At 33.8% G+C, this 9,355-nt stretch overlaps 2 long non-coding RNA genes across 2 annotated transcripts in view; one reads left to right on the forward strand and one right to left on the reverse strand.

Annotated features, from left to right (window-relative positions):
• Positions 1–1,708: 1,708 nt before the first annotated feature.
• LOC113069227 (uncharacterized) lies at positions 1,709–4,477 on the forward strand. Its single transcript, XR_003279687.1, has 5 exons — positions 1,709–1,887; positions 2,765–3,192; positions 3,375–3,480; positions 3,804–4,065; positions 4,250–4,477. It is a non-coding gene; the product is annotated as an uncharacterized LOC113069227 (long non-coding RNA).
• A 3,329-nt stretch (positions 4,478–7,806) lies between these two features.
• LOC113069213 (uncharacterized) overlaps positions 7,807–9,355 on the reverse strand; it is a 2,298-nt gene continuing 749 nt past the window's right edge. The window contains exons 2-3 of the long non-coding RNA XR_003279683.1: positions 8,828–8,947; positions 7,807–8,264 (exon numbers count right to left, since the gene is read on the reverse strand). This is a non-coding gene — a long non-coding RNA (uncharacterized LOC113069213). The remainder of the gene's footprint in view (positions 8,265–8,827; positions 8,948–9,355) is intronic.

Below are 9,355 nucleotides of genomic sequence, written 5' to 3' on the forward strand. Positions count from 1 at the left end.
TGCAAACGTTCAAATCAATAGATAATACACAATAATTTTACAGACTGCCATGGTCAATATAAAATCATTCTGGGTTTTTGTTAAATGTGAGCCAAAATCATCACAATTAAAAGAACCAAAGACATAAACTACTTCAGTCTGTGTTATTTCAATTACTGAAATAAATTAACTTTTCCATAACACACTAATTTATTGAGATACACCTGTAGTTCAACAATTTGGTGTTTTCAAGATCCAACCAGAGGCATTTCTCGTGATTTGGGGTCCCTTAACAAATTATGGGCATGAGGTTCTATTTAATTTAATTGCACACATTTAGCTTGTTTATTCTTGGAGCTTATTTTACTCTATCTGTGTTGCTTGCTGCTATAACCAGCAAGCTGTAAGAAGCTAGCTCATGTTCTATAATGAGTCTGCTCAGTGATGTTATTATAATATTGCATAATAAACATTGTTAAATTTCCAAAGAAACACTGCTGTTGGGTCACTTCTACTTCTGTGGCCAATTTTCCGTCATGGCGGTACCCCTATGGACTTTGTATATTTTTATTATATTATATTTAATATATTATTACACACATTTTTTTTAATTATTTTCATTATTATTAACCCACATATAAATTACTTTTTGGTTTGATGGTATTTTATTGTTACATGACTTACACGTAAAAGCATTTCCCCTTTGAACAAGAATTCACAGACATAGTTTTCAGAGTTTTCCTGTTTTATGCCCTCCAAAAATGTCCACGTTACCCACTAATATTTTCCAGCAGCTCATAAACTGAACATAAATCTGTATGTTTTATTTTTCTTTTGCTTCAACAACAATACCAGAGCCGAAACACAAACCTTTCCGACGACTGAAAATATTTATTGAAATACATTGTTGTAACTAATGCAGCTTTAGGCTAATGTTAATCATAATATTTATATATATATATATATATATATATATATATATATATATATATATATATATATATATATATATATATATATATATATAATTCTGGCATACATCATCATCATCATCATCATCATCATTATTATTATTTTGTTGTTGGTTCAACTATTTTGAAAATATTTGTAAAGAATTAAGAAACAATTTTAGCAACTAAATATGAACTAACAAAAGGTTTTTAGTTTTAACTTAACAGAAAACTCTGGGCGGAAATCGCTACTAATCTTTCCTGTGTATAATAAATGTTACAACTTTATCAGCGTGACAACGCAAGACCATAAATGATAGGTTAAATAGGTTTACATATATTAGCCTATACGTTTTAACATAAGGGCTTGATTTGAGTATACTATATATATATATATATATATATATATATATATATAGTATACTCAAATCAAGCCCTTATGTTAAATATATATATATATATATATATACTGTCAAGGACTTATTGAACACTTTTTTTTCACGCTTTTGTCTGCTTTTACGACTTTCAGTTCGCATATATATTAAGGAATTCCTTTGCAGTAAAACCATAAACCTCCCCCTCCTTTAAGCATCCCTCTTAGCAAAAGGTTAAATAGGCATTTATTAAGTGAACATGAACGTCGAAAATTTAATGGAGCCTGCATTTGTTTTCACCTGATATAGACTGGATTTATCCGATTTACCCACCCGATTCGAACGTTATCACTCGATTGAATGGGGCGTTATCAGCAGTTATCAGCCCATAGAAATGGGCCAGGAGGGGCCTCCTGTGCCTACTAGTAGGCTCAGAAGGCCGTGATCATCCATCCAAATGGTTGATCACCCACAAATATACAAGAGAAAACTCCAGATCCAATCCCAGAATTCCTGCTCACCGGTAATCGGAAGTCTACTGGACGAATGCGGGAACGTTGCGATTTCCTGCTTAATATTTTCAGGTAAGACTATTAAAATTATAAAACTGAGCATTTAAACTGTAATGGAAAACAATACATACACTCGTATTGCGTGTCATGATTGTTGACATGAGATAACCGTATAGCGAAACGTTATCGCTAACGTTAGGCCATATTACGTTATTAGCCTGTCGTTACGTTAACGTTGCATGCTTTATGTGAGCATTAACGTTGCTGTATTTACTTCTGAAGCTAATGGGAGAATTTAGTTTCTAGTTAAACGCAAAGTTAAACTGTAAACATTTAAAAACTTTTTACACTCTTACAGGCTTATTGCATATTGTGTATGCTCGATAACGCCTCACTGAAGCCAGATCATAGGACTAATATAACCCATATCGACTTGAGGGAAATATTAAACACAAGACGTATTTTAAGGCTGTTTGGAAACCTTGGGATCTTGACTACAGTGTAAAATAAAGTTCTGTGGGTTTGAACAAAGCTTGGCTGGATTTGATCCTATATCAGGAAGCTTTGGATCTGTCTTTCTATCTATATACCTTCTCAAAAATATAAAGGGAATACTTAACAACACAATATAACCCACAAGTGTTCCCTTTATTTTTTTTAGCAGTTTATCTATATAGCTAGCTAGGTGTGTATCTATCTATTTATATAATCTATCTTTAGATATAGATCTAGCTCGATGTCTATTTATCTATCTATCTATCTATCTATCTTGCAATCTATATATCTAGTTATCTAGCTAGCTGGATCTATCTAACTATCGCACCAAATATCCCTCATCTGACTGCATCCCATTTTCACTCATGTGTTTCTGTCTTTTAGGCTGTGATAAGAAGTACGGTACGGATTGCACTTTGCTTTATGTAATAACTGTCAAATATTTTGATTTCAGATATGGGAAAAGCACTTAAGATGAGCACACGTTTCAGGAACGTTAAAATTAAGTTGGTGAGGAGGTCTATGGTGGGCCCTGCAAAGTTTTCTTACCTCAGTCAAGGTCTTCCCCAGCCCAGCTACAAACAGACCCACCCTTCAGACGCTATTACATCCCAACCTGCTGAACCTGATGATGTGACACCGAGCTGTTCTGAGAGCGCATACAGTAAGGCAAAGAAGAGAGAGCTTCATGCCTGGGATGCAGTCAAGGATGAGATGCTTAAGGTGATGTTTGAATGTTCAGCACCGATCACTACCCAGTGTGCTGTCTGCTGAGAACATGCTGATTATAGGTGCATTGAGTGCAGCTCCACTGCAGTGTTCTGTGAGGTTTGCCTGAAGAGGATTCACAGAAATTTACTGCATCTTCCTGAAAAGTGGAATGTAAGAACAGTAGCATACAGTCTTACATTGCTATTGCTATACTTGCATACAGACAGCAAACTCACAGTAATCTCAACAGATTCATTAGATACTTCAAATTGTTTTAGCACTATGCAGTATCAACTGTTAGTGTCACAAGTTTGTTGTTTTAAGAACATTAGAGCTATCCATCTTTCTTACAGAATGTTTACTATGAGCCATCGTCCCTGGGGTTATTCTTATATTTACCTGAAGGCCATGGCACCCATGCTGTGTACACAAAGGACATGAAGGTCATTGTCAGCACAGGTTTGTCATTTTACCTGATACAAAATCTTAATGTATTTAATTTTATTGACAGGTTAAGGAATTCAATCCTATTACATGTGGAGTAATGATTTCCTTTAAGGAATTAATCAAATTTGTGATGCAATAAAAAAAAAAAGTCATGATAGTTATAGTTTATATACTATCATGATAGGTAAAAATGTATAGCCTGAATCCACTGTAAGTCGCTTTGGATAAAAGCGTCTGCTAAATGCATACATTTAATTTAATTTATACTGATATGGTAGTCTCTATAGTACTACTAGGTTATGTTTTTATGTTATTTTGCTCTTTATATTTGGCAGGACGGCTCTGCACCGTTACAGTCAACATGTATGCGTGTGAACCAGAAACCTGTACTCTGCTAAGATATGGACTGACCAGACAGCCTTCTCCATCCCTCTGCTAGAGCTTTCTGTTTCTCTGTCACTGGAGTGTCAGGTTTCTGTTGAGGGTTTTTCGCAACACCCCATATCCCATTTTAGGCATCACCACTTCCGACAAAGAAGTTTGGTTGATATTTGCCCACAATTAAATGATGGCACCATATGCCCAGCATGTCCAAAGGTTGGTTATAATTCCAGCGTGGTTCTTGTTTGATTAAATTAATGGCATAGAAATAAAATCTGAATTAATATCAAACTTAAAAGTTAATTTGTGTATGTAGTATTGTAATAGAATAGTAATAGTATAAATGTATAAACCTGGTGCGGGTACAAAACCAGTGTTACTGTAAGTGTTTGTTTTCCAGGCGGATGGAGATATGATTGTCACATTTGATGCTAACTTTGGCCTTGTGAGGAATCAAAGCTCTGGGACAAGTGCGGTTGATCCATTACACGGAACCCGCGTGTTTGTTGATGAAAAGGATGTAGAGGAATACCTGCTATCACATCTTGACAGCTCAAAGCCTCGAGGTTAATCATTGTTGCAGAATTTCATTCGAGTCCATGAAATATTAATTAAACTTGTGAAAAAAGATCACTATTCCTCTCATAAATCTATGTTTTCCTTAAATATTTAGGACTGCAGTAAGCTGCTCTCATTCAAGGTATTATAATATAATATAATTACTTTACTGCGTTACTTGTGCAGACATGTTGTTTTACCAGGTCTGATCTATTTTAAAGCTTAGGCACTGTATTTAAGCATACATATCACCACTAGTCTGTCTGTATGAGTACAAAATTAAAAAATAAACTGTCTATAATTGTTACTGTACAAGCACAGTAAAATATTTATATAAAAAATATTGCACTACTGTTATTTTGCATAGAATACATTGTTCAACAATATTTTTGCACACTCATCCAACTGCATTTATTACCACTGTTCTCACGTTCCTGCTCTTCATAATGTTTATATAATCCTTCATTGCTCTGTTCATAATGTACATACAATCCCTAAATTGCATTCATATTTATATTCTGTATATACTCTGATCAATATTGTATATAGCAACTCCACTGTACATTCTGTATATCATAGCTTTACTTAATCTGCACTTTTATGTATATAAAACACTATATTCTTGCACTTCTGGTTAGATGCTAACTGCATTTCATTAGCTCTGTACTTGTACTCTGCATAATGACAATAAAGTGGAATCTAATCTAATCTAAAAAAAAAAAAATGTGTTTACCATAATGTAATATGTTATTTACTGTAATGTACAAATGTGTGGGAGGTGTTTTGTTTTTTGTGAGCTCACCATCAAAATCCCCTTCGACTGAGTTGAAATGAAAATAAATTATTGGATCTTGAATCCTCTGAAGCAACTATGAGTTTGTAAAAACATAAAATAAAAGGGAACATAGAGGTGTATTGACTCTACGAGTTACAGGCATGTTTTCAGCCATGGTGCTCTGCACTTATTCACAGCACATTTAAAGTCAATGAAAAGTAATTTATTTAATAACATACAATGAATTTACAGTCATAATCCGTATGTGACAGTGTGCCACATTCAGTATGTTCCTACATAACTGTTATTGGCTTGAAATTCTCCAGATCCAAGCCTATGTAATTGAACAAATTTTTTCTCTTCTTCCCATTGGCTGTTTTCGTTTTATTTTCACTTTCTTCTTTCATTGAATGTATATTACATTTAGTTTGTTCGTTGTTCGTTGCCATGGTTGTTACGCTGCTATCGCTGAAACCACGTGGCTTGCATAACGTACTTCCGTCCAAAAGTATTTTATTCACAAGACACTTTTTTTAAAATGATGAATTCAACATTTGTCCACGAAAAAACAACAACAAACAGATAACTCAACAGTATGATATGTTAATATAACTTTTGCACATTTCTCCTTCGATTCAGACATTTTTGGTAGCAGAAGGTTACGGAAGTGCATTGTGTTGTGGGCGGGGTTTGCGCGTTCTACATTTCGGCTAAAAAGTCTTAAATAAACAAATATATTTAGATTTTCTTAACGTAAATCATCTAGATGCAGCGTAATTAATAGATTGGTTGTACTAGATATTTGATATATTCAGTAGATATATCTTTTTACAACCCTAATTTCCAACCCTAATTCGCAAACCAGATACTACAACTGCAGTGCTTGATTTGTATCAAGCTGCACTGAGTAGCTATAGGGAATTGTAGTTTTAAAAAAAATCGTGTATTTCTTAGAATTGGATATTGCAAATAGTGAGTTGAGAGTACAGTGTGGAGTTTAGGCGGATTGTAAACATATCTATGTAAACAGATTTTAAATGTCTAAATTTTAAATGGGTTCAAATTACTTTTAACCCGATTTGACAATATCCAGAGCTGTTGACTATATTTACATCATAAATGAGGACAAGAGCTCTCTATAACAGTTAGTCCCATGTGTGTAGCCCTTTTTATTGCTTTATTATAAGCCTTCAAATATGCACCAAGGTGATGTTTCAAAGGTCAGTATTTCAAAACAGGAGCTATGTAGAATCTTCATACTTACATATTTTACTCTCTGGGTCAAGACCTTTCTAACAATGTATATGGTTTAGCTCTACGACAAAGTTTAAATTTTCTCATTTCACATGCACAAGCCATCTCGGGTGTAGTTTCAGAGAGCTATTTGAAGGCTCAATAGCCATAGCCTATATAAAAAGAAGCTATTTGCTTGTTTGTTTGTTTCTGACTTTGTAAACAGATTTATGAACCCACAACATGACAAATACCCTGTCCGCACACACACACACACACACACACACAGAGAGAGAGACTCATTTTGCATTTCTGTTTGGTTCCCATGTGGCAAATCTAATTATGGGATGGTTCCCCCAAAAATGAAAATTCTGTCATCATTTACTCACCCTCATGTATTTCCAAACCTGTATGAGTTGCTTTCTTATGTTGAACATAAAAAAAGATAATTTGAAGAATGCTGGTAATGGCTGGTAAAAGTTAAAGTTTTTACAAGGTTTCTGAGCAGAAGATCATTAAATGTTTTCTCTCTCCATGTTACCAAAACTCATGTGTCATTTAAAAAGCATGTTTGAAAGCATGTCAATTAATTTCTTTGCATTCATCTAGATGCAATGTAATTAATAGTTTGGCTATACTAGATATTTTATATGTTCAGTAAATATATAATTTTACAACCCTAATTTGCAAACCAGAAAAACTAATCAGATTTAAAATGTATAATTAATTATATATATATATATATATATATATATATATAAATATAATTGAACGACAGCACTTTGAATTAAATGTAGTCTACCCACGGCAGACAACTGCAAACAAAAGTGGAACACACCAGTCCTCCCTCACATAAACTGACAATAAACTTTATTTATCTGAATCCAAGGAGAAACAATTGATATCCTTAACACAGATAAAATGATACCCTTCACATTTTCTCTTAAATGTTTATCATTAAAATAAAAGCGTAACAGTAATTGTGAAGAAAATACTTCAGAGTGGAAGTAAGCAATGCCATAGAAACCATTTAAATTTAAAATAAATAAATTGTAGTGTTCAGCTGTATACCAAAGTTTCTACAAGTACCAGTAACCATCTTTTCAATATATTTTTTTGCCAAGCATCTCCTACTGACAGCAAAACTGTGAAAAATATAAAGTTATGTGAAGCATCTAATCATAACATGAAATCATACTCTGACCCACTGTTGTGAATATTAAGGTGAGGTCCTTGCTAAAACCCAGCCCTACTGAACCAATGATGAAACAGGTGTATATATATATATATATATATATATATATATATATATATATATATATATATATATATATATATATATATATATATATATATATATATATATATATATATAAAACATGTAGACTCAATTCAGTACAATATAACTTTATTGGTCCCCACATAAGTCCTGTATAAAGGAGAACACATTGATGGTGCCAACAAACAACAATAATAAATAAAAATGGGGTGAATGAAAATAACAAAAAGATCACAATTTTCTTCTTACGTGTGAAGTGTGGTCATTACAATAAATTTGCAGCATATGTATGTATTGTGTGTGTGTGTGTGTGTGTGTGTGTTTGTATGGATGGTTTGGGGGCCGTCAACACAGTAAAAACAACTCAAACAAGTAACAAGATACATCTTCAGGGTGTTAGCATGGTGTCTTGACACTGGCAGTGAAGGCACATGTTCTTTTTAAAGCCACATGCTGTGTGTGACCATGATTGGCACACTGTGCACTGAGACCATGAATGCCACTTCTTTCTTGCATTCTTCTTCTTATCATAAAAATGGATGCGGCAGACACAGCACAAATTGCCTCCATCTACCAAAGAAAAACACAAATATTTTGAAAGTCAAGCCAGTTAGTTTAAATCATACTCATCACTATATTTAAAGCAACATCTCAAAGGCAGCTTTTTCATTTTGAACTGATGCCAAAGGAATATGTGGGTACTGTACATCAATTCATCTCAGATCTTTAGGAAAACTCTGGGTTTTTCGTTTCAGAAATGGATGTAAATCAAACCTGAGACAGAGGGGTAACTACATTTTAATTTAACAAATCTCATGACCACTTTTTTCTTCAGCTGCTTCAAGTTTGATATGGTGGTATGAGTCTTTGACAATTTCTTCAATGTGAGAATATTTGATGTTGATAGCCTTGTAAACAAAAATCAGCTGGAATATTTTTTTGTAACGAACTCATTTGAAATTATGATAAAAACTAGAGATAAACAATCCAGTTGTCTAACACAATGTTCTGCACACACCACAATTGCTGTTGATCATCCTTCCATCTAATACTTTAAGAATACCACTAATGCTTAGCAAATGAACCCCTAACTTCAGCTTCTTTAAGTCCATTGTAATTCGGGCATCCCTCACCTCAGGGTTTAGTGTCCTGTGACTGCCCATGTGCCCTCAGTGCTGCTGCCTCTTGAATGTATTTCTGCTTTGCATCTTCCCCCAATGTGGCGCACCTGCCCTTAATATCATTCATTGTGCCTGAAGAAAAAATAGATGCACAGAAAACTTAAGGCATTAGTCAGCATCTCCTTTTAAAGTAAATTCATACAACGACAATCAGTACTTGGGTTGTGAAAACCATTTATCTGTAACAACTCTGTAAAAACAAGATAACATGTAAAGTAGATGCCCTGATGATTCTTTTCAATACACTCAGCATTCTTAAACTGATGAATGCAATTTGTGTGAGTGAAGTACTTCCCAAATACTATCATGAAAATCTGTTTCATGACGCTTCATGTATATATAGATAGATAGATAGATAGATAGATGGATAGATAGATAGATAGATAGATAGATAGATAGATAGATCAATTATATAAATATATACACAGCTAGCAAGCTTTAGAGAGAGTGAGAGAGAAAGAGAGAGACAGACAGATAGAC

The sequence above is a fragment of the Carassius auratus genome, unplaced genomic scaffold (genome assembly GCF_003368295.1).
Source record: "Carassius auratus strain Wakin unplaced genomic scaffold, ASM336829v1 scaf_tig00001155, whole genome shotgun sequence".
Lineage (NCBI taxonomy): Eukaryota > Metazoa > Chordata > Actinopteri > Cypriniformes > Cyprinidae > Carassius > Carassius auratus.